The sequence below is a fragment of the Struthio camelus genome, chromosome 2 (assembly GCF_040807025.1).
Source record: "Struthio camelus isolate bStrCam1 chromosome 2, bStrCam1.hap1, whole genome shotgun sequence".
NCBI classification, from domain to species: Eukaryota; Metazoa; Chordata; class Aves; order Struthioniformes; family Struthionidae; genus Struthio; species Struthio camelus.
This window is the reverse complement of record NC_090943.1, coordinates 122,038,400-122,060,269: the sequence shown is the minus strand read 5'-3', so window position 1 is coordinate 122,060,269 and position 21,870 is coordinate 122,038,400.

The following is a 21,870-nucleotide window of genomic DNA, read 5'->3' as shown; positions in this document are numbered from 1 at the left end:
TCAGAAGTAGCTAAATGGCTGTGTTCTCCCTTCCTCAGCTGTTGCAGTTCATTGCCCAGTTTACTCATTTAAACTGCTGTTGATTGAAATTTACCTTAATCTACTAGATGTGACTTACGATTTAGCGGAGGTGGGTGAGGGGCTGGTTAGGAAGCAGTGTCTTGTTTCTATTATCAGTTACTCTGGTACAAATTGCAGTCAGGAGAGTCAGAACAAGGTAGGAATGGTGTAGGCACAATGAGAAACAACGGGCTTTTGCTATTAAATATGTCTGCTTAAAATTCTACAAAACCAAACATTACAAATATCTTGCCAACAGGATAGATGCGTTCATATCACAGGGTAGAAACCCACAGGCCAGGTTGGCTAAGTGCAGTGGGAACTCTTTCCATCCATTTATTTTTAACTTTGCTGCTTATCTTTGGAAACAATATACACAGCATCGGTGGAATTAGCTGGATATAGCTTTAGCTGCAAGCTTATTTTGCTTGTGTCACTGCATTTTGAGGCCGCCACATCACTTTCCCCGGAAGCCCCCAAGCTGCAATGGGGTATGCCCTGTCCTACTACCTAGTGCGTATCTGTGCATGAGGTACAAGGATACTCCCAGCTGAGCTAACTTGTGACACACTGAAGTCAATAGAAAGATTCTAGTGACTAAGTATCAGGATCTGATGTTTTGCTTATGTATGGGCTGACTTTGCCATTTTTTGGTAACCACATAGGAGCTGGCAAGATTTTATTCTTCATATTTATTTGTCTTTTATATGGAATTATTTTCCCCCTTCAAAAGTAGAGCACAATTTATGACAATGAGATCTGAGTATGTTACATAGTAATAAAGGTAAGCACTAACAGAATAAAGCTGTCTAAGGGGTGCTATAAATGTATCTCATTAATTTGTATGCAAAATATATTTTGGACTCTGCTCAGTGTATCGCAGGTGAAGGCTGTGAGGGAGCCAGAAATGATGCCGTGCTTCCTAGGTCCCTGAAGCAACGTTGGCCTGATCCTGGACTCAGTCTGAGACTAAGCGGCATTATAACCATTGGAGATGGCAGATCCACTTTATACTGAAGACGACAGCTGGTGCAGAAGGAGCATCACTGACTCGAAGGAAAAGATGAGGGAACTACACAGCCAGCCACTTTCTCCATCTCAGCAGCATAAAGAGACCTTATGTTAGGAGATGATCACGCCCTTGATACCTTGTTCATTTGCGCTAGACCTGACCCTTTATTGTTCCAGACACCCTTACAAGGTGCAGGAAACCTTCATTTCCACTATATTGTGTAGGTGTTGAGGGTCATCATCATTAAGGGGAAGGAAACGTTTTGTTAGTTGCTGGGATTAAGGTCACTGTTACAACACTATAGTTTATTTTATATCGTCTGCCGCTCAGAAGTCCACTGGTTTTAAAAGCATCACATTGTCTTAAACTTCCACGAGGTGACCAAAATATTCAGGACTCTCATTTCTCCTCTGTGAGGCTCTGAGGCTGACTCAGAGCCAAAAACATTCATCAGTACTTTGGACTATCTCAGTTACATCCCCGAGAGATGTACCCACAACAATAGCAACGCTTGCATTGTACTTCAGATAACGCACGTGAGTGCTGCACAGAGGTAAAGGTGGCAGAGGCTGGGCCCTTCTGCTACTGTTCTCTTTTTTCCCCAAAAAAGTAAAGCTTCCTTTTTCTGAAAGAACAAAAAGGCAAAATACTAATCCCTGTTTATGTTACAAAACTGTTAATTTTGCTGTCGACATAAACTACATGCCCACGCATGGGCACACACACACATACACATTTTGGAATCAATCCCACATGGGAGATATGGCTAAGCAGTTATACGGTCACATGAAAGCCAGCTGAAAGTACCCATTGAGTTTGCAGAGGATTCCCCAGAGGACGCCTCGGCAGTTCTGCTGTTATAGCTCAAGGAGAACTGGCTGTTCCACAGCTATGGTGTCAGTCTCGATTCTCCCAAATGAGGGTGCCTAAGGGTGACCTACTGTTGCTGCTTTCTAACTGGAACAGCAATAGTATTTTTTTCAGCTGTGGCTCACGTGCCAACTGACTCACAAACATAAGCATGATATTCTGGCTTAAGTTTTCTGACGCACGTGCACACACTCAAACACACTTACATAAAGACAGGCTTTTTATGAGAACCTCTGTATTCACACTGAGAGGAGAGGTCACTGTGCATGTGAATACGCATGGCATACGGAAATACAGCACTTGCCACGCTAAAGGAAATTATGTCACTCCTTTGCTGAACTCTTTCTGTGCTATTAAATCAAATGCATCGTCTCTGAAAAGTTAGCTTAAAAACAAGAGTAGCACAGGTTGCAGTGTTCAATGATCTGTAGCATATTAAGGGAATGCAAGCGTGTCCCTCACCTGGAAATGATATGTCACAACTAAACACTGCTAAACGTGTGTCTTGTGAGAAGCTTTTCCATCTGCTGAGAGGTATGACCCAGACCAGAAAGTACCATAGTCCGGTTCTCACTGTGCTTAAATAAGTTTCACTTGGTTCTTTTCCCCTCCAACATGGAGTTCTGAAAAAAACGCAAGAAATGTAATGAAAAGTATGTTGGGTTTTTGTGGGAAATGTGTTAGCCTCTTACTCTAATTATGAAGAGATTATTTTAGGGCTCCAAAATACTTGCGAATTAAATCCCTAGATCTTGAATATTGACAAAAAAAATCCAAAAAACAAACAAACAAAAAGCATTATATGGATTTACTATCTAGACATTTGATTACGGAGCAACCAGCCCCAGAAAAAAACACAAATCCAATGACTTTTGCTGCTGAGTGCAGGACGTTGCATTTCCCCTGTGATCAAGTTGAAACTTATGTAAAATCACACAGCAGCACAACACCTTATGTAATTCTGTTGGAAGAGGTTCATGTTTTCATTGTTAGCACAGCATAAGTCAGACTCACGTACTGTTGTCTGACAAACTCAGAGACCGGCAAGTAGGCTGATTTTCATTTGTGAGTTATAGCCGTATAAGGATACTAGGGAGTTCTATGGTAAATATTGCAATGTTTTCTGTTGTAAATGCATTCTAATCCTTGCAAATATCTCAATTTAGAATAAAAGCTGTGGCTGAAGGTTTAAAAATAATATGCGATGGATGAGCAGCAGCCTGACAAACCCAAGCAACCAGGAGAGGAAAAGAGTAGAAATGGCCTTCATCCGTTTGTGTTTCTTCTGGGGAATTATCTCTAGTCACCGCCTGGTCATTAGACAATTTTTTGCCATTGTTACAAACCCGAGCCACTCTAGCTGGGCATAGTCCTTGGAGCAGAGCATTAGAAAAAGTGGTTAAAAATAATGAAAAAAGTGTACTAAAAGACAAAAAGATTTGTTCATGAAAAATATTGGGGATGCAGCTCCCTCAGAACCAGGAAAAGTGGTTCTGGAAATTATGATTGGATTATGTGCCAGTTCCCATGCTATCAGAATCAGAGTGCCTAAAATGTAGTTTTATTACAGGAAAGTCTGACTAAATACACAGACACTGACAAAATTCCCCAGTGTAAAAGCCATAACATCTGGTTTCTGGGAAATAACCGGTTTGGAGCCCTGGCTGAGAACCTGGCTGGTTCTGTGCAGAGTTTTTCCCTTCTTTGCCAGCCTGGGGAGGAAGCTCTGTGTTTCAATATCCCCTCTGTGTCTTGCGAAGATAGCAACTTCTAGGTTATCCAGGCTTCTCTCTTCTTACACACGTATGAAAGAGAAGCGTCAAATTCCCAGGCTACCAGTATGTGGGTGTATCATGTTACCAAGCGTTACTCATCTCACTTGGTACTTAGGCCCAGCCTCTGCCTATTGCCTCCACCCACGGCTCAGAAGGGACTTGAGGCATCCCGCTGTGCAGCAAGTAGGCAATAAGGTATTCCCTCCAGTGATCTCACTGGCTGCTAGAGGATGATGCCATGACTGCCCTGCCACATCTTGCTGGCTCACAAGCATCATGGAGCAGCAGGAAGGTGGGAGAGCACCTCTTCTGCAGCCCCTTCCCATTTACTCCACCATTGCTCACCATCTCCATCATCGGTTTCACGTAACCAGCCCAGCATCTGTTCTTCTGCTATTACTGCCTGCCTCCCGGGCCCCACTCTTTTGTTAATATACACACTTGAATTCCCTGCCTTCACCCTGTCCCATCTCTCCCGATCCACCAAGGACCTAGTACCATTCTCAGCAGAGCCCCTGGTGAACAGGCAACTCTCCTGCCCTCCGGCAGCTCAGGGCTTGGTGCTCTAGGCTCCACCTCAAGTTGCCTTGCTCCCCTTTTCCCCAGCTGCCCCCATCACCTCTCGTAGGCCTTATCATGACAATAGGTTTCCTGTCAACATACTGCTTTTCCCCAGTGCTCAGGAGAGGATTGTTCCCCCACCCCGGCTCTGTTTATACCTTCTAACCGGTGAGAACTGCAGGAAACTATCGATGGGAACCCTTGAAATCTGGCAGCCTTGGATAAAGGGAATGACAGTCTGCACCCCTGAAAACTTTTAACAATGAAAGGGGGGGGGGCATAAAAACAAGCAAAACTCCAGTAATGCGGTTGAGCCCAATTCTTCAATCATAAGGACTAACAGCTGATTTCCACTGGTTGCCAGGGCTTACTTCCTGGCTGGTTTAGGCTGCTTCCCATTTCCAAGAAGCCTAGCCCACTACCCTGGCCTTCAGCACAGAACGGTAAGCAGAACAGGAATATAGCTAGGGAGATGTAGGGACAGGGAACATCTACATCAAACAGTATAATGCTGCATCAGAGTGAGTAACTAATATGGACTAGATAGACTAGGGAATTGGATGGGTTACACGGTGCTGAGGTCATGCAAAGGAATTCTGGGTTATCACTATGACAAGATATGCTACAGTGAAGGTCGGTGAACGTGGAGAACATCCACAAACTCTGTGCGCAGAGTTTCTCCCAGAAATAATGCTTCCCAGGCCGAGAAGTCCAAGAGAGGCTGCAACAATACATCAGATGAATTTCTTAGAACAGACTTGCCCCATCAACAGCAATAAATCAGCTAACCCTCAGATCTCTACCTTCTCTTCCGTCCCCTATGCTTGGGACGGGTCTTTGCCGCAGAATGACAAATCACTGACCAATGAGGCAGCAAGTGTCACAGATTCAAGGACGAACACAGAGGTGCACGCTGCCTCCGAGTGCTACAGGGTGCTAAGGGATCGGTTCTGGCAGCATTACAAGAATGAGATGTATGAGGAGAGGAAAATGGAGATGGGTCTGGTGGATCATTATCATTGTTTCTTAACAGAGGTAGAGGATTTAAAGTACCTCTTGGCACAGGCCATACTAGCTGAGTCACACTAGCTCTTAGCTAGCATGCTGAAGTGGGGAGGTGGTACCTGTAAGGGGTATCTGTGGAAGAACCGTTCATTAGATTTCATAGGTTTCCACTTAAGCCAATAATACTAGCACCCCAATTATGTACTGAAGGCGTGAATACTGCTTGTGTGGTACTAATTACATAGACCTCAGTGTGTAACACCTAACATTATGGTTCTTGCAGTGCACAACCAGAAAGCAGAATGCCACAGCATTAACAAGCCTTTGATCTTTGCTCCTGATTATATATCTACTCCTTATTGCTCTATATGAGCTGCAACAGTTACTGTTGATTGTTATTTACTCTCCCTGGCTCCATCCTTGTCAAGGTGGAAGAACAAAGAACCTCAGCTTGGTTTGTGCTGTTTTCTTTCATTCATTTTATTTCTTTACAAAGGCAGGAAAAATAATCTGGAGAAAGGAAGCCAAGTCTCTCCTCCTTTTCTTTTTCTGCTCCTGCCCTTCTGTCCCACCCTGTAAGTACCTTCTGTAATAGGTTGCATTGACATAAAGTCTTCATATTCCTCTGAAAAGTCATAGGGAAATGCAGCTGCTGGTCTGATCGCTATTCTACTCAATCAGCTTTAGATAAAATCTTGGAGTTATGCATTCTCTTTTGCATAATGGACTTCACAGCATGAAGAGCCATTCCTTCCTAAGTGTATCTCTTTTCTTTTAAGTTTCTGTCTCTCACTAAGCATCAGAACACCATTAACGTCAATGGTACAAAATAGTTACTGACTCTTTGGAGACAACTCCATAGCTCACAAATTTGGCCTTTATAAAATCTCTAACTGAGGGTGGTCATCATCCAGATCCCAGAGATCTCAGGCAAGGATCAGCTACAAACTCAGTACCTGACGTGAGATGTCTTGGTTTATCCCTTGGCACATAATACGGTGAGCCTAAGATTATCTTAAGAGTTATATGGCTCTAAAGACAATGAAACAAATGGTAAACTAATCTGAAAATACGTATTTTCAAGTCTGAACTCACTAAGTTAAAAGGTATTTATAGATTTGTTCACTGACTTTCTTAAAATTTGGCATATCTTGAATTAGGATGAGCTACATTCTGACTTGTTTTGACTTGTTCTTAGTTCTGAGGTAACTTTATAAAAAAAGGATATCATATAGACATATTTGTACTCCAGCTGCGGAACCTAACAAACTAGCTTTTTAATTCTTTTTCTTACACACTTCAGTATTAACAATATCACAGAAGAAGGATAAGGACTGCCAGCTCTTGCAATTATCTTTGCCGATATATTTCATGGACAAATCCTATCTTCAGCTGTTATTTCCAAACTATACCACTCCAGATAAATACTGGGATGAAATCACATTGAATTAATTTTAGAAATTTCTGACCATGTTATTAAGCTATAGCTGATGATGAGGCTAGAAAATGTATGTATATTTGCATATGTATGCATATTCGGGCATATTTTCTGATTCTCTCTTGTCTTTTTTTTTGGAAGCTCTCCTAATGCCTATGCTTCTGAGCTGCACTAGGATTTTGGTAGAGGAAGGTAGCTTGGTGTTAGGAATGTGCTTTTTCCTGTTTTTATAGGAACTGGGGTTAATGGCTGTGGATGAAGGGAGGGAAGCTGAATGGGGTTTTGAGTCAGGGCCTGGCTGAGCAAGGAAACTAGAGCTATGAGTCAGATGGGAGGAGACTGGGACTGGCTGGACTCAGAAACTGGGTTAGGAACTGTCAGAGAGGGAAGGCAAGATCACAGGGGATATTAGACTGCATATCACATTTGTGCACACATTGTGTCATCAGACTTGGGAAGGATTTGGGGGTGTTCGTGACGAGGATCTGAGCTTTCCAGCGCTGGTATATGGCAGAATTAGCTCGTCCTATCATACAGCCTAATATGATCTTTAACCACATGATTCCCTACTGTCTTTTCATCACGCCCCTGCCTCATTCAGTGCACAGAGTAGATGTTATTCATCTGCATCATTCTCATTATTCAGTGTAATGGCCCTACATCCTATTTACTGCTCACTATTCAAACCCTGTTCCAAAGATAGAATAATTAATTTCCTCATGGGCTGTTCCTCATGGGCACTCATCATTACAGCACTTCATAAATAGTAATTCATTCATTTTCACAACACTCATGTGAGAGGCAGGTTGGTGTTATTCCCATTTTTCAAAAGGGGAACTGAGGCAACTAAACTTTAACTAAGGCCAGCTTTTACACTAATTATGGATGTCTGAGCTAAGTCACCTACATCCTGGTTTGTCAGAGTACTTGGCATTGCACAGCTGTGCGTATCGTCAGTGCGCGGCTCCGCTGTGGTTGTGAGCAACTGGCACTTTGAAGGGCAGATTGCCATGAAGTCAAATCAAATGCTCTCAAAACATAGTAAGGGAGCACATATGAAAGGCCTGGCCTTAGGTTTTTCCACGGTGTTGCAGATGAGGAAGAGGCAGGGACAGACCCCTCTGTGTAGGACAACATTCAAATCCTTTAACTAGGAGGCCCTACTTCTCTTCTTGCATACTTTTCCCTAGTCCTCTAACCTTGCACCAAAGCACATGTTAGTCCTTCTCTGCTACATTTCTCAACTGATCCTCAAACAAGTCCATCTATATCATACTGAAGATAAACAATAAGGGGAGATCAAATTAGTTATTTTAGTTATTCCTACATCCTGAATGCCTAACTGTGTGATACTAGCCATTCAAAACTTTCTCTGCATGTACTACCCTATACCTTCAAAAAGGCAATCTGAGAAACCCCACAGAAGTCCCACCATGATGGGCCAGAAGTGGGACTGAAATATTTAGATTCACAGAACTGACCTCTGCAGCTCCAACCAGAACAAACTCTAATGCTGTCCTGTACACACACCAGTGCAAAGGGGAATGAGACACTTGCTTTGTGGGGGGTTTCGTGGGTGTGTAAGGGATGAGCCCAGACCCTGGGGTCCAGCCAGGTCTGGAGACAAGCAGAGGCCCATGCTCTTCCCCTCCAATCTGCGTTGCTCCAGTCTTCACCCTGTGGACCTCTCGGACCAGAGTTCCCCTGTCCCTTGGCTGTGATACCAGTCCCAGCCTCCCTGCTCCACCAGGCAGTTTAACCTCTATTTCTCAACCACCTGCTTTCTGCCCGTCTCAGTACCAGCACCAGTTTCTCATCCCTTTGCTCCTCATTGTGGTCTCAGTCCTCCTCCCTCCCCACTACACAATAAGATACAAAGCTGTTCATCCAGGCCCAACTCGCTTGGCCTATCGTGCACATGCTTCTTGCCAAGGCAGTAAGATAGTCTTTCTTCCACACTTTAAATTACTAACATCTAACCTCAGGTTTCTGCCTCCAGTCTTCTGCAGTCCTGCATCCCATTCCTAGATGCGTGCAACCACAGTATTTGGGAGTAGTAATTGCAGGAGAAGCTTTGCTCAGAGCCTGCAGCCTGGGGCTGGCGTGTGCTTGGTGCAGACAGAGACTTTGGAGAATGCAGCTGCCAAATTCCTAAGTATCTACTGAACTTGAGTAAATGCAACTATTTCAAAGGCTTAGGACTTGGCCAAATTTGGACTGCTTTTCATGGTCACATTCTTGACATCAGGGTGGGTCCTCTTTTATGCCAAATGTAATGACCATGCTCCATATAGAGCTCATCAATTAAAGGTTTCAAAGACTGTTCTGATGTGAGCAAAGTAATATATTTTCTACAATTTTGTTCTTGGAAATCACTGAACTATTTTTGCTAAAATTTTAAAACAACAAATAAATCAACGTGAGGCAATCATCCAGCATGGAGAATTTTAGATGAACACTTAAAGTCTGGCACAGTAATATGCAACTGAAAAAAGGGTTTTATAATGGGAAGTGTCAAGCATTAAGTATAGGTGCCACTTCCAACTCCGCCTATAACGTAGATTGTATTAGATGCCTGGTTCTGTTCCCAGGACATTCTGGATTAAACCAACTGACTCACAGTGGATTAGGAAGAAGTTCATATTTTTCTCAGGTTAATACATTCATAAGGTATTTTTGTTGTCAAAAGAAAAAAAAATCACATCGTTTATCTAGAAGATTTATTTATTTATTGGTATTGGTGAGGAATGTGTAATTTGCTGACAATATGGAATGGATGATTATGGCAACCAATTTTACGGGAGGCTTATAAAAGAGAAGCCTAATAATAAAATGTTAACAATTATAATTTAAAAATGAGTCAGCCACAGAGAAAATAAGACAAAGGCAAAAATAAAAAAGGAAAACCTTTCAGAGCAAAATGTTTTATTTCCATTTATTTCCAATGCTTTGCAGATGTGTGTGGGGCAAGTAGGAGGCTAATATATCTCACTTTAGCAGTACTAATTGTTTGCATTATCACAATAATCAAATGCAACCATATTAATCTCTGTGGTTATTAACTTGATTTTTACACATTAAGATTTAGATTTAATCCCTTGAGACCATCTATTAATGCTTTTAAAGTTGAAGGGTTTCAACAGTTTTAAGGGTTTTTTTCCCCTCTTTTAGCTGCAGGCAGTAAAATTTGAACGTGTGTGGAGTTTTGTATTTTGCATTCCTGTGGGATTTTCAGAGACACTGCTGTCAAGGACCATGAATCATGTTAATACATAGCAACCTCTACAGCTATTAAAATGTCTGCAATAATGTGATTATTTTAAAACGGAAAAACTAATATCATGTGTATTACTTAAAGATCAACTCTTTTTTTTTTTTAGAGTCCTTGGAAAGGACTGCTTTTGTGGAGGGGGGGAATGGAAACGTTAGCGGGAGTTGCTAGAATGTATAATGTCTAATCTACTGAGAAGAAAAACTTCTCTTCCTTTTACAGAACACATCCTTACTGAGCTTATAGTCAATGAAGCATAAAAACTGAAAAAAAACCCTGCAAGATCAATAAGCATGAAAAGTTATTTTATTTTTGTTTAGCCAAGTTGTAGTTACACTGACCTGCCGGAACAGTATCCGGTTTTATGCTTTCATGGCCGCAGAGTGATGATACTCAAGCACAAAATTGGGCATGGGCATGTTTCTGAGATGTCAATGTGGAATTTAGCGCTAGCATTGAACAGTGCCATGAATTAGTTAAAAACTCAGTTTTCAAGGTGGATTTATTAAATAACATAATTTACAAGTTATATAAAGAAGAAAATATAGTAACATGACCCCAGGAAAGGAAATAAGAAAGTATCTTGGACTGTGTTATAGCTCTAGTCTTTAAATATTAACTCTAAAGACAATAACAGTAAGAGACTGTTTTGAAGAGAAAAAACATAGTTCCTCAGATTATGCATTTTTATTGTAGCTGAGCATGCACATCTACGTTGCCTTTTCCTGAGTAATTTCTCCTTTGGTTATCTGTGTCACTGGGCACTCTTGAGGCAGCCACTTCTCGGCTTACCATCTCCAAGAGAGTGCAAAAGTATGAGAACCTCTGCAATCCTTCTGCCTTTGTTATAGCTGTGTTTCTGAATGTATGTGTGGCTTTTTCCTCCTTAGTAAGTATGCTAATACCTCAGATTATCAAGGGTATAGAGGTCCGTGCCTCACTCACCCCAGAAGGCAAAGAGTTGCCTATCCCAAACAACAACTAAAAGACACTGTGTGTAGGATCTATTTGGGGAATTGCCTTTTCTCTTGTTCATAATTTATAATACAACTCAGAAATTTACTATATAGCTTTGTTATATAATTTATTCAATTTCACTGACGATTCACCGAATCTAGACTATCTCCCTAGGACCTGAGGCCTAGTGAAAGTGAACACAGAAGACCACTGCTTACCAATACAATGTTCACATGTAATCATTTTAATGGGTAGGAATTCAGCTAGTGCCAAGTGGTTGAGTGGTATTTTATAAGGTGCTAAATAGGTCTGAAATACGAAGCTCTGGTCTTTCAATACACAAGTGGCCAAATATGATGTGGTATGCTTTATTGGATACTCGGAAGAGCTACCTCAGGAAAGAAAGGGCTCAAGTGCCCTTGTTTAAGGTCGGGTGGGCTCCAGTGGCTTCAGACAAGCATTTTAGCAAGCTGATTATTGGCATCACACCAAATAATTTTAGATTATGGAATATAGGGGCACCATTAGCATTGTTTTAAATTGCACTTTCTGTTTTGTAAAATCAAAAAGGAAATTTCATGGGGAAAAGAAGTCTCGCATTCATGCAACATTAATGTTTAGGGAATAATGTGGTGTTTTGCCATGTTAAAAGAATTATTACAAACCCTTCATAGGGAAGCTCTAGAGATCTCATACTTTGTAAAAGAGACTTGATAATTGGATGTGCAGGAGGAGGAGGGAGATGTATGGGGAGGGTGTCACTTTTGGTGACAGCAATGAGCCTATTTTTGTTCTTATGAAAAAATACCCTGATCTGGCCAAATTCAAAGCCTTTGGAAAAGCAGACGGGCTGGTCGCTGCAGGTCTGTGTGGTGCAAGTAACTGGAGCTCAAGGCAGAGTGGCTCGTTCCTGCGCTCTCCGTGTTCCTCCAGCTGAAGAAAGAATACCACAAGCTCAAGTGTGCACGGACATAAAGGCTCAGGGAAGGCAGATTAAGTTTGCACACGCCGGTTTTAGCGAGTTTATTCTTTTAATTCCCTGACTCTTTTGTTATATTATTTGAACACCCCAGAAATCTTTACTAATATCCATTAATAGGGGCCAGTTCATATCTTCCAGTCCTATGAAGAGAGGTGATCTTTCCTGTGTTGGGCTCAAATTACCAAAGCACAGCTCAGGAAGCTGAGCAGAAGTGACTGCTTCTAGGACTGCCAGGGAGGTAGTTAGTCCTGAGGGCCCATCGTCCTGAGGGTGAGAGCTGAGGCTGGGGGCCCCTGCGTGGGAAGTAGGCAAGTGGGCAGCAGGAGAGGGGAGCATGCCAAGCCCTGGCTCTGGCAACCCACCAAGAGAGGCCACTCTGCTGCCACCCCCTGCGGCTTTCCCGCGGGCCTCTGCCCGGGAACAATGGAGCCGAGCCGCCAGAGCGGGGCTGCGGGGCTGTGGCAGCCCACCCATCTGCTGGACCTGGGGGCAGACCCCACGGCCTCTACTGCACAGAGCCAACGGCAGGTCTTCTCTTGCCCCCTGCAAGCCTGGCAGGGAATCTCAGCAAAAGGAGCCTCCAAGGGATTTCTTCCCAGAAGCTCACATTCCACAGCCTTTTTTTTTTTTTTTTTTCTCAGAAAGGGACAAATCTGTACGGAAAATTAACTAGACTGCTTTATAGGTCACCTGTGTGAGAGGCTGTGAGCATTTGTGCATGGACCGCTGTTGGATTTTATAGCAGATGCTTTTATCCTTGGAACTGAAGCTGCCACATATTTCACTATACCTGCTTATTTTATAAAGCTAGAGGTCTGGGCAGAGGAACTGAGAGAGTCTCTTAACTCCACTGAACTACCTTGGAGAGCTTATGTGAGGGACGGACCAAAAAAAGAAACAGAAAACATAAACATATAAATGTGACATCTGTGATTCCACTTCACAGAGCGTTTTATATGTGTGAAAGTACCTCATTGTCTTGCAAAAGTGACATCTTTGAGGTTGAAACTGGTGACAGAAATTAAGACAACTTAAAAAGAAAAGTCCAGCTACAGAAATGAATTTGAAAGAAAAAAAGGTTATGCCAACATTTTCCTGAATGATAGCAGAGATGTATGCTAAAGAATAGGTGTTGACAGAAAAGAAACACAACCCTTTAATAAAAGAGGTGGGCAGGCAGACATACGAACTGCTGAAATTTCAGCGTTTCAGAGTCCTGTGGGTAGAGATCCCTGGAACAGAGAAAAAAACAAGTAGAAAAGATCTTACGAGATAGTCCCCTTTTAAATTTTTTGATCATTTTAGATGCTATCTCATTTGAGAAAAGAAAAAAAATTTTACATATGTATGTGTGTGTGTATATATGTAGACATACAGGTATAGGTATAGGAATTGAAAAGGAAAAAGAAGATAGAAAAGAAAGAACAAAAAGGCATGTTAGTGCTTTGGTTAGGCTTCCCTTTCAGATATCCTCTGCACTATGTCATAATAAATCTTGCATCTTGCTTCTCAGCTGAGGTCTCGGCTGCAACATTCTTTGGTCGCTTTGTTTTAGAGCACTGTTTGCATTGAATTTGGGGAGATCTCTAAGCAGCCGCAACAACAGAATAATATTTCCTCACTATTTCCTCGCGAAGCATGATCAAACAACACACTTTTCGGGGAGGAAGTATCGGGGAAGCATTGCTTTGGGTAGCCGTGGCTCCCTGAGTCTGACAGCCTCTTGACAGTTACTAATATCTGCAGAGTTAATGTGTGTAGTCTGGTTGGAAGGTTTGTGATGTGTTTTTGATTTCCTGCTTCAGAAATGCACTTTGGCTAGGAAAAAACAACAATAACAAAAAAAAAGTGAGCCATATGATTCTCTTTCTTGCCACATAAATGACAGGAAATTGTTACCTGTGTAGCCAATTTACATTATGTAATGGGCTACTAACATTGAGGAGGGGATTCTTGCTTACTGACTATTCAGTTGGTGTGTGAACATAAATGCAAATTGTAATTATTTTTGAGGAATGTGAAATCAGTGTGATTCCATTCTCATCAAGGCTTTGCAAAAGCTGTAAATTTCTACAAACTGTTCTTTATTTGTCTTTCTCTTAGCTACTTCTTTCAATGCCTTTATTCTCTAGGGGTCATGTCATTGTCTTCTGAAATCTTGAAAGATCTTGCTTACACGTGAAAAGAGGCTTTTTATAAAATGCACAATTTAAGAAATTAATCAAGTCACTTTCTTCTTCCAGGGCAGTAAATTAGTTGCAGTCATTTCTGTTTATTTTTCTCTTTCAATCTTATATATATAAAAATAATGGAAAGAGACAAGATTAAATTAGGAAAAAATATTGTTTGACCTTCATTCAGAGAGTCTGAGATTTGAGACATCTTAATAGATGACCCCACATTCTCACGTTTCATACTGTGTAACATCCTTTTCAGTTGTCAAAATCTTATTTCTGCCTTGGAATTGTCTTCAGACTATGCTCTCTTTTAAATTTTGCTGACCAAAGAGAGAAAAGATTTTAAGACAGTTGTCTGAATAGTTTCCTGTAATACTAAGTTTTAAGATTAAGTCCTTGATTCTGCAGCAGGAAACAGGTAGGTGGACAACTTTGCCTGAAGTTTCTAAGTAGGCAAGGCGCTTTGCACCGCTACAGATGTCCAGCTGCCTGCCTCTCCCTGCCAGACTGGGGCTTCCTTTAAAAATAAATGTGAACTCACATTTATGTAGATTTAGAGTTTAGTTTCTGTTGCAAGTGGGGAAGAAAAAGAGGTCACATTTCCATGAAAATCTAAATGTGTATATATGGTACGGTGCAGTACAAATTCACTGTGGATAGTTTCCCTCATTTATTTTGGGGCTTGACCATGCTACAATATTTGTTTCCATTGATAACAGTAAGACTGCTCATATGCCTGTGATCTAATAAAGGCTGAACAATGTCTTCCAAATGCTTTGCGGAAGATGCTTTTTTTTGTATGAGGGCCAAATCCTCCTATCTGGTGTAAAGTTTACTCTCTGGCTGCTCTAGGAGGGAGCAGAATTAGCTTACGATAGCAACTGGAAGACTTTCATGTAGGTTCTCCGAGACAAAAAGATATTTTGAGGCTTACTGTTGATTCTGGCACCCTGACAATGTGTTCTAGGTTGTAAAAAGCCACTAAAATCCATCAAAACAATGATGGTGATGATGAATTTCAGTCCTAGAGAGAAATGGATAATGGAGAATACCTATTACCGACCAACTTTTAAACTCATAAACTCTACTTCTAGATTTCTCCCTGTTAAAAGACAAGACATTTAAGCAAGCGATTCTTCTTTCTAACACTGCAAGCCCCCAGAATGTTGTCTTTATGGATTCACTTCAGAGTTCAGCTAAAAGATCATATTGCTTTAAAACAGGCATACTAAAACCAAGCATGCCTAGAGGAGAATTTGTAAGCACAATTATGTTTGCCATAGAGTTGCTAGGTCAGTGGGCGGTACACGATGCACCCATCTTTCTAGGAGCGGTAGGATTTCCTGCTGTTTTTTTCAGTAGTGACCTAGAAGGAGGTTAATGATTCCAAAGAATGACTTTTCCCTTAGGGAAAATTTAATCTTCTGACCTTTTTCTCTATCTGTCCATTCCTTTTAAGTCACAGACCCCCTTCATTTAGCTTACATCAAGCTGTTTTATTTTCTTCAAAAACATGGTTGAAGTGATTGCTTTTGCTTTCATTTAACCCTTGAACTGGATGCATTTCCAAACCAAATCATTGCCCAGAATACGGGATTGCTTGTAAGCATTTCTTTCAGATTTCTGTATTTGCCTTAAATGTGATTGTCAACCCTCAGAATCACTTTGACAACTGACTAACTTCAAAAATGCATGCCTTTAATGTACTCTTGCAATCATCTCAGAGAGTTGCTTTAGAAAAAGAACATGACAGGAATAAAGCAGCTATCGGATTTTTTTGAGTTCTATCAAAATGCTGATGGAACTAGACTACTACAGAAGGAAATTCTATTTAAAATATGTTCACCAAGACCATCATGCCATTTTTGGATTAAATTTGAGCTCATAAATATATCAGCGTTTGCAAAGCCAAACTGTTGGAGTGTTTTGCTTAGCTTGAACTATGCAGACACTACTGAGTCAAATTTGTTCTCAGAATATTATAAAATGAAATTGTAATTACTTTATTATTCTCAAAGGTGTTGACTCCCGGGCGCAAGGAGTTCTTGAGGGTAACTGGAAACAGAAACTGCCTTGTGCTCGAAGCTGTCAACTTCCTTTTGCTCTGCAGCAGCCGTTGTTTTTGTCTGTATTGCATTACACACGGTTATTGCCAACATAATAATTCATGAATATTCCTTCATTTTCAGAATTATAATTAATGCTCAATTTTGACATTATGACAAACTAGTGTGGCTCGGCAGCAGAAACGTTCAGACCCCAGAACAAAGGAATTGCCATATTGGAGCAGACCAGTGGTCCATCCAGCCCGGGATCGCTCTGCCTCTCACACTGGCCAATGCCTGAGGCTGCAGCAAGGCATAACCTCCCCCCCCCCCCCAACGCACCTAATTGCAATACTATACCACAGAGGGAAATTTCTTTTCGACCCCAGCTGGTGATCAGCTTATGCCCTGAAGTATGAGGATTGATAGCCCTTATAATTTTAATTCTAGCCAGTGTGGCTGCAGATGCTATACTTAATCAAATAAATGTCTAATACTTCGGTAAAGCTAAGTAAGGGCTAAATACTCCCCTCTCTCGGGAGAAATCCTGAGGAAGGAAAAAGTGCTGAGAAATTCCACAAGGAGAATCACATCGCGTTCCCACTGCTTTCTCCCCTCTCCGGGGATTACAGATTGCATGCTTGCGGAGAGGCTGGCAGGGCTGGGAAGGACTTTAAGCAGCACAGTCCTGGGCTTCGCAGGGGAATCGGGCTCCAAGCCTGCCTGCTAATTCCTCTCTTGTCCCTTCGCCCTCTTAGGGAGCACAGTTTGGACTGAAAAGTGGGAGTTAGGACGACCTGTAGCATCAGTTAACTCCTACTTGGATTTCCATCTGAAAAAGCAATGGTTTTAGAAGGGAAACCATGCTGCCTAGAATGGCTGTTTCTTAGGTCTTCCTTTGCAACCTGAGATGTCCTTTCGCCAAACCTGCATATCAGTGGCTATGCGGTGTTTGTGTGAAGGACCAGCTGGAGAGCCTAAAGGAGGAACAGGGGGACATGACAAAGAGTTAGTCTTTCACCTTTCATTTGCTTTTGCTTTTATTTTCTAATCTTTTATATCCTCCTTTCTTTGCACCGAAGAATAGCAATTGCCCCAAAGCTGTTTTTCTCAATACTATGCAGCAGCCATAAATTCCACAATTTAACTATATATTCTAATGAAAAAAGCATCTCCACATATTCATTTAAGGGTGCTTCCCACTTATTTTTGTGAAGTGAAACAGAATAGACAGGAACACCTGAGCTCTTTTGTAACAACTGACATTTTATGCGGTCCTAAAACTCCTCATCCTCTTCATGCTTCTAAATTAAAAGATCTCCTCTTCTAAATCTGTCTTGTAACTCAGCCCATCCTCTGTTTCATTAATCATATTTACTGCATTTCTCTGTATGCTTTCTTAGTTTGCCATGTCTTGTCTAAAATTCAATGACTAAAATATAACAGAATATCCAGGAATGCAGCTTTTACTCATGAAATCACATAGTAATATTTTATGTCTAACCAGCTTTTCTCTTTTTAATGTACCTGAGCTCCTTGCTTGCCTTTGTATGTTTTATAAGCTACTGCAATATGCTGGACAGCATTTTTCAGTGAATGATGCCTAGATTTTCCTGTGCTAATTAATAGCCATCAGTTCTTGAAAATGTTTTCCAGCATGCACTCCTTGACATTACTCTGTTCAATTTTACGTGCCATCGTGTCACTATTTTGTCTTAGTTCACTGATTTGCTCTGCAATTTCTTCCATTTTTGCCTAAACTTGGTTAGCATGATGAGGGGTCAAATACCCTCAAGAATTTTCCTGTTTAACACAACGGGCACTGGGTCTAAATACCAGAAAGCAGGCTGTGACTATTGTACTGAAAACAAATTTAACCATCCTTATTTTAGAACCTTTTTTTCAAGATTGTTAATGAATATGTTGAACAAAACCATTTTTATTGCTGCTACTGATCGCAGGGGCAATTCAGAGCTAACCTCTTTCTCTGCTCCAACTGATCACTGATTCTTCTGTATGACTTACAGAAAGGGATGTTGTCTAGTGACCTAACCACAGCTCTGGAACCTAGATGCTCCTGAGCTGAAATCCTGTTTTTGACTCAGCTTTCTTTTACAACTACTGCTAAATTAATTAACCTCTAATATAACCAACTCATGAGGAAGTTATGATAATTTGTTAGTGCTTATGAAATGCTTTGAAGGGAAAAAAATCTAATTGTTTTGGTGTTTCAGTTTTTGTTTCCCATCTTCTATGCAGTTTTTACACCATAACAGGACTTTAATTCTGGAGTTACTCTGTTTTTTTTCTAAGAATTTCTTGTGAGAGACCTTATCACAAGCCTTTGGAAACATTAAAGAAATTGTATCTTCTAGTTCTTCTTTATCTACTACTTAATTAATGCTTTCTGTAGTTCTAAGAGGGCAGAGAGTATTTAGGCAGAAGAATTGCAGCTTTTCCTTGCTATCTGTGCGCTTATTATTTTTAGTGATTCTCTGAATAATTTCCTAGTACTAAAGTAATACTTACCAGTTTATAATTCCCAGGATCATCATTAGCACCTTTTTAAGAGATGGGTACAACCTTGGCCACTCTCCAGTCCTCTGGTACGGTAGCTGTTTTTAATGATAAATTACATATTTTTGTTAGCAGCTCACTTGCGTTGATCTTCGGTTCCTTTAGAAGTCTCGGATGAATACCATCTGGTCCTACTGATTGATTGCAATTTAATTCCTCGAGTTGTTCCATCACCTTTTTTGATATTCCTATTTCTGATAGCATCTCACTTTCAACACCTAAAAAGAATAAACCCTGTGTAGTATGCCATCCTCTTTGTTAAATAATTGTGCAAAGAAGCTATCTGGCTTTTTTTCTTTTTTAAATTCCTGATTGTCTAATACAGCTAAGCATACGGAAAAAGAAATGGACAACAAATACCTCCTTCTTTTATAAACATTTTATTACCAAAAAAAAAAAACCACCCTAAAGCAGTGTCTGAGGTTTGTTAGGAGATGATCGTGTCAGAAGCCCAGGATTTCAAGTTCATTTGTGTTTTCTATTAATTGTAAGTTATACTTTTCAGCAGCAAGTCAGCGTGGATTGCTGTGGAAAAACTGCCAAGGGAAGAATATATACTATTTTGGGGATTTCAGTGTTATTTGCTACGACAAAGTAGAAGAATAAAGAGGTATTTATATTACCTATAGTACTAGAATATAGAACAGAAAAAAAATAGAAGACAAGCTTCTGCGGTACTGTATCTCACTGACAAATAAGCAAATAAAGAAAAACAAATCTATTACCATACTTAGGGGAAAACAGAGTGAGGAAAAAAAGTATCATAATTAGTGTCATTTGGTAGAATATTTCTCAATTCTGCATATTTCTCTGTGCACCTCCCCACTCTTCCCACATATATATACAAATCTCTCCATCATCTGTTTTTATTATTTGCAGTGCTTTCTGTCTATTTTACACTGTAGGCTCCTCAGGCAGGGACCTTGCCTCTTCCTGTGTCCCTCCCTAATGGTATATCCATGCCAGTCAAACTGTTTAAACTATAACAACCAAGTCTCTTTTACAAATGTTAAGTTCAAATCAAAGGTAATAATTAGTTTAAAACAGCCCTCAGAAGCAGTCCCAGAAAAAGTGACCTTTTGAGCTACAGCCAAACTAGCCAACTTTATTGTGTCTTGAGGTCAAGGCTCCTATTTCACATGACTTCAGGGTCTTTACGTGCAGGCTACCCTCCAGTAAACCACACAGAAAGTTATGATCGAGTCGACTTTGCACTTCAGCCATCTATTGAGGAGCAGTAACAAGATTCAGTTCAATCTGTGACAAAAGTAATCCAGAACCAGGCTCAGGAATGTAATGGAAAATTCCTCAAAGATAAGGGATGAGATTAAAATTGAGCAAAAAATAACTAGAAGACTGGCTAGGACAGTGCGAGTGCGTTAGGCTATTTTTAAGTGGGTTGGACCCTACGATTACAACTTTGTCACCACAGTTTGAAATCTATTAAAGGGATTTATGCTTTGCAGCTGACATTTAAAATTAAGGATTTACTGGGCTGAGAATGAATGTTTCTTCTGCAATTAGTTTTTTGGAGCTCATATTTCATAAACTGCTATTTTCCTGTTTAATCTACTGGAGCAAGATTTTGTATTGTTAGAACATTTGAAAAATATAAATACAGAAATCATTTTAGTCATTCTAAAGAGACTCCCATCATGAAATTGTTGCTGAGTTGCATCACATAACATTTTCACAATGTACCTAATATTTCCCACTTGCATATGCTGTTAGACTGAAGCAAAAGAAAGTGGGTGACATCTGATACTATATAAATCATGCATCAACAACAAATGGAGAGTTTTAATTCAAGACTTTTCGCTGCTTTTACATGTGGGCTTTTTTAATTTGCTCTCTGGAATTTTGTACACATATTTTAGGGTATTGCTAGAAGCCTGTGAAAAGCTGTGTGCTTTTTCATTCTTGTGCATTTATAGAGATGGATTAAACTTCACAGCAGCTGAATATTTGAATTCTTGAACTGAAATTAATTACTAGAAAAAGGAAGGATATTTTTCAAATTAGGAAAATAATCAATCAAAGACAGTTGTTTTCCTTTACCATCATTTTAACCCAGTCTCAAAAAACAAAGACATAAAAAAGTTCACATAATCCTATTTGCACAATACCTATTTAGCTGTCTTCTGTGTTGAAGTATTTATATGCAGCTGCAGGAAAAAATAAAATCAGGACACACATTAGAAGCTGGGGTATGACTTCTTAACGGATGGCTGTATCGTTAAAAAATTAACCCACAAAAATCGGATGCCAATAGCCTCTGGCAACCTCAGGTCAGTATTTGTGCTGGTCTAACTGTGAAATCCAGTAGACCTCATGTTACAGACCATCTTTGTGAAGACGTGACATGCCCTGTTTGACCATAACTTCATTTTTGCCACGTTCCAACCTTTATTTGCACAGTTCTCGCAGGGAAGGAGTGGGGAAGGATCGCATAAGTAATCTCAAAGTATTTTAAGAACTTGGTTTATATTGTCTGCTCTGGCTTTATTGTCCCATCTGACACAGCAACGCAAATAAAAAGGAGTTTTCGGTGTGTGTGGCTTGATACCGTGTTGTTTTGGTGTGTTTCCTGAAACAAGGTAACTTCAGTGAGCATTTCCTACTTTGGCAAAACAATCGATGCTCTAGATGCTGAACTAGTAAAAAGTATATCAGCCTTTAGCTGTTTTGTGCCTCTGCATAAAAGGCTGGGGAGAGAGATGGGGGGGCTAGACAGAAAGGGGGAAATAAGACAATGTAAACATGTTTCTATTGGCCACAACAGGGGAAAAAGAAGCCAGTTTTTGAGCGAAAAAGTATAATAGGAGTGAGCATGCCACGGTCACTTGAGATGTAAGCAGAACACGTCTCGGTGCGCGGAAAACTCGAAACAAGAATGACAGTGACCACCAAGCGCTAAAAGCTTTCAAAATTTAGGTCTGGTCAAAAAGTCTGTTTTCATTCATGCAGACGCATAGGTGTAGATTTTATCGGGACTTTGGGCTGGAGCACCCGCAGCTGTGGATTACAGATGCTTCCTGTCATGTATAAACACAATCATTATGTGCAAGCATGGCACCCACACGGCTACCTAAACAGCCATTCCTCCGGACTGAAGCGCTTTGTTCTCTTTGGAGTTATTT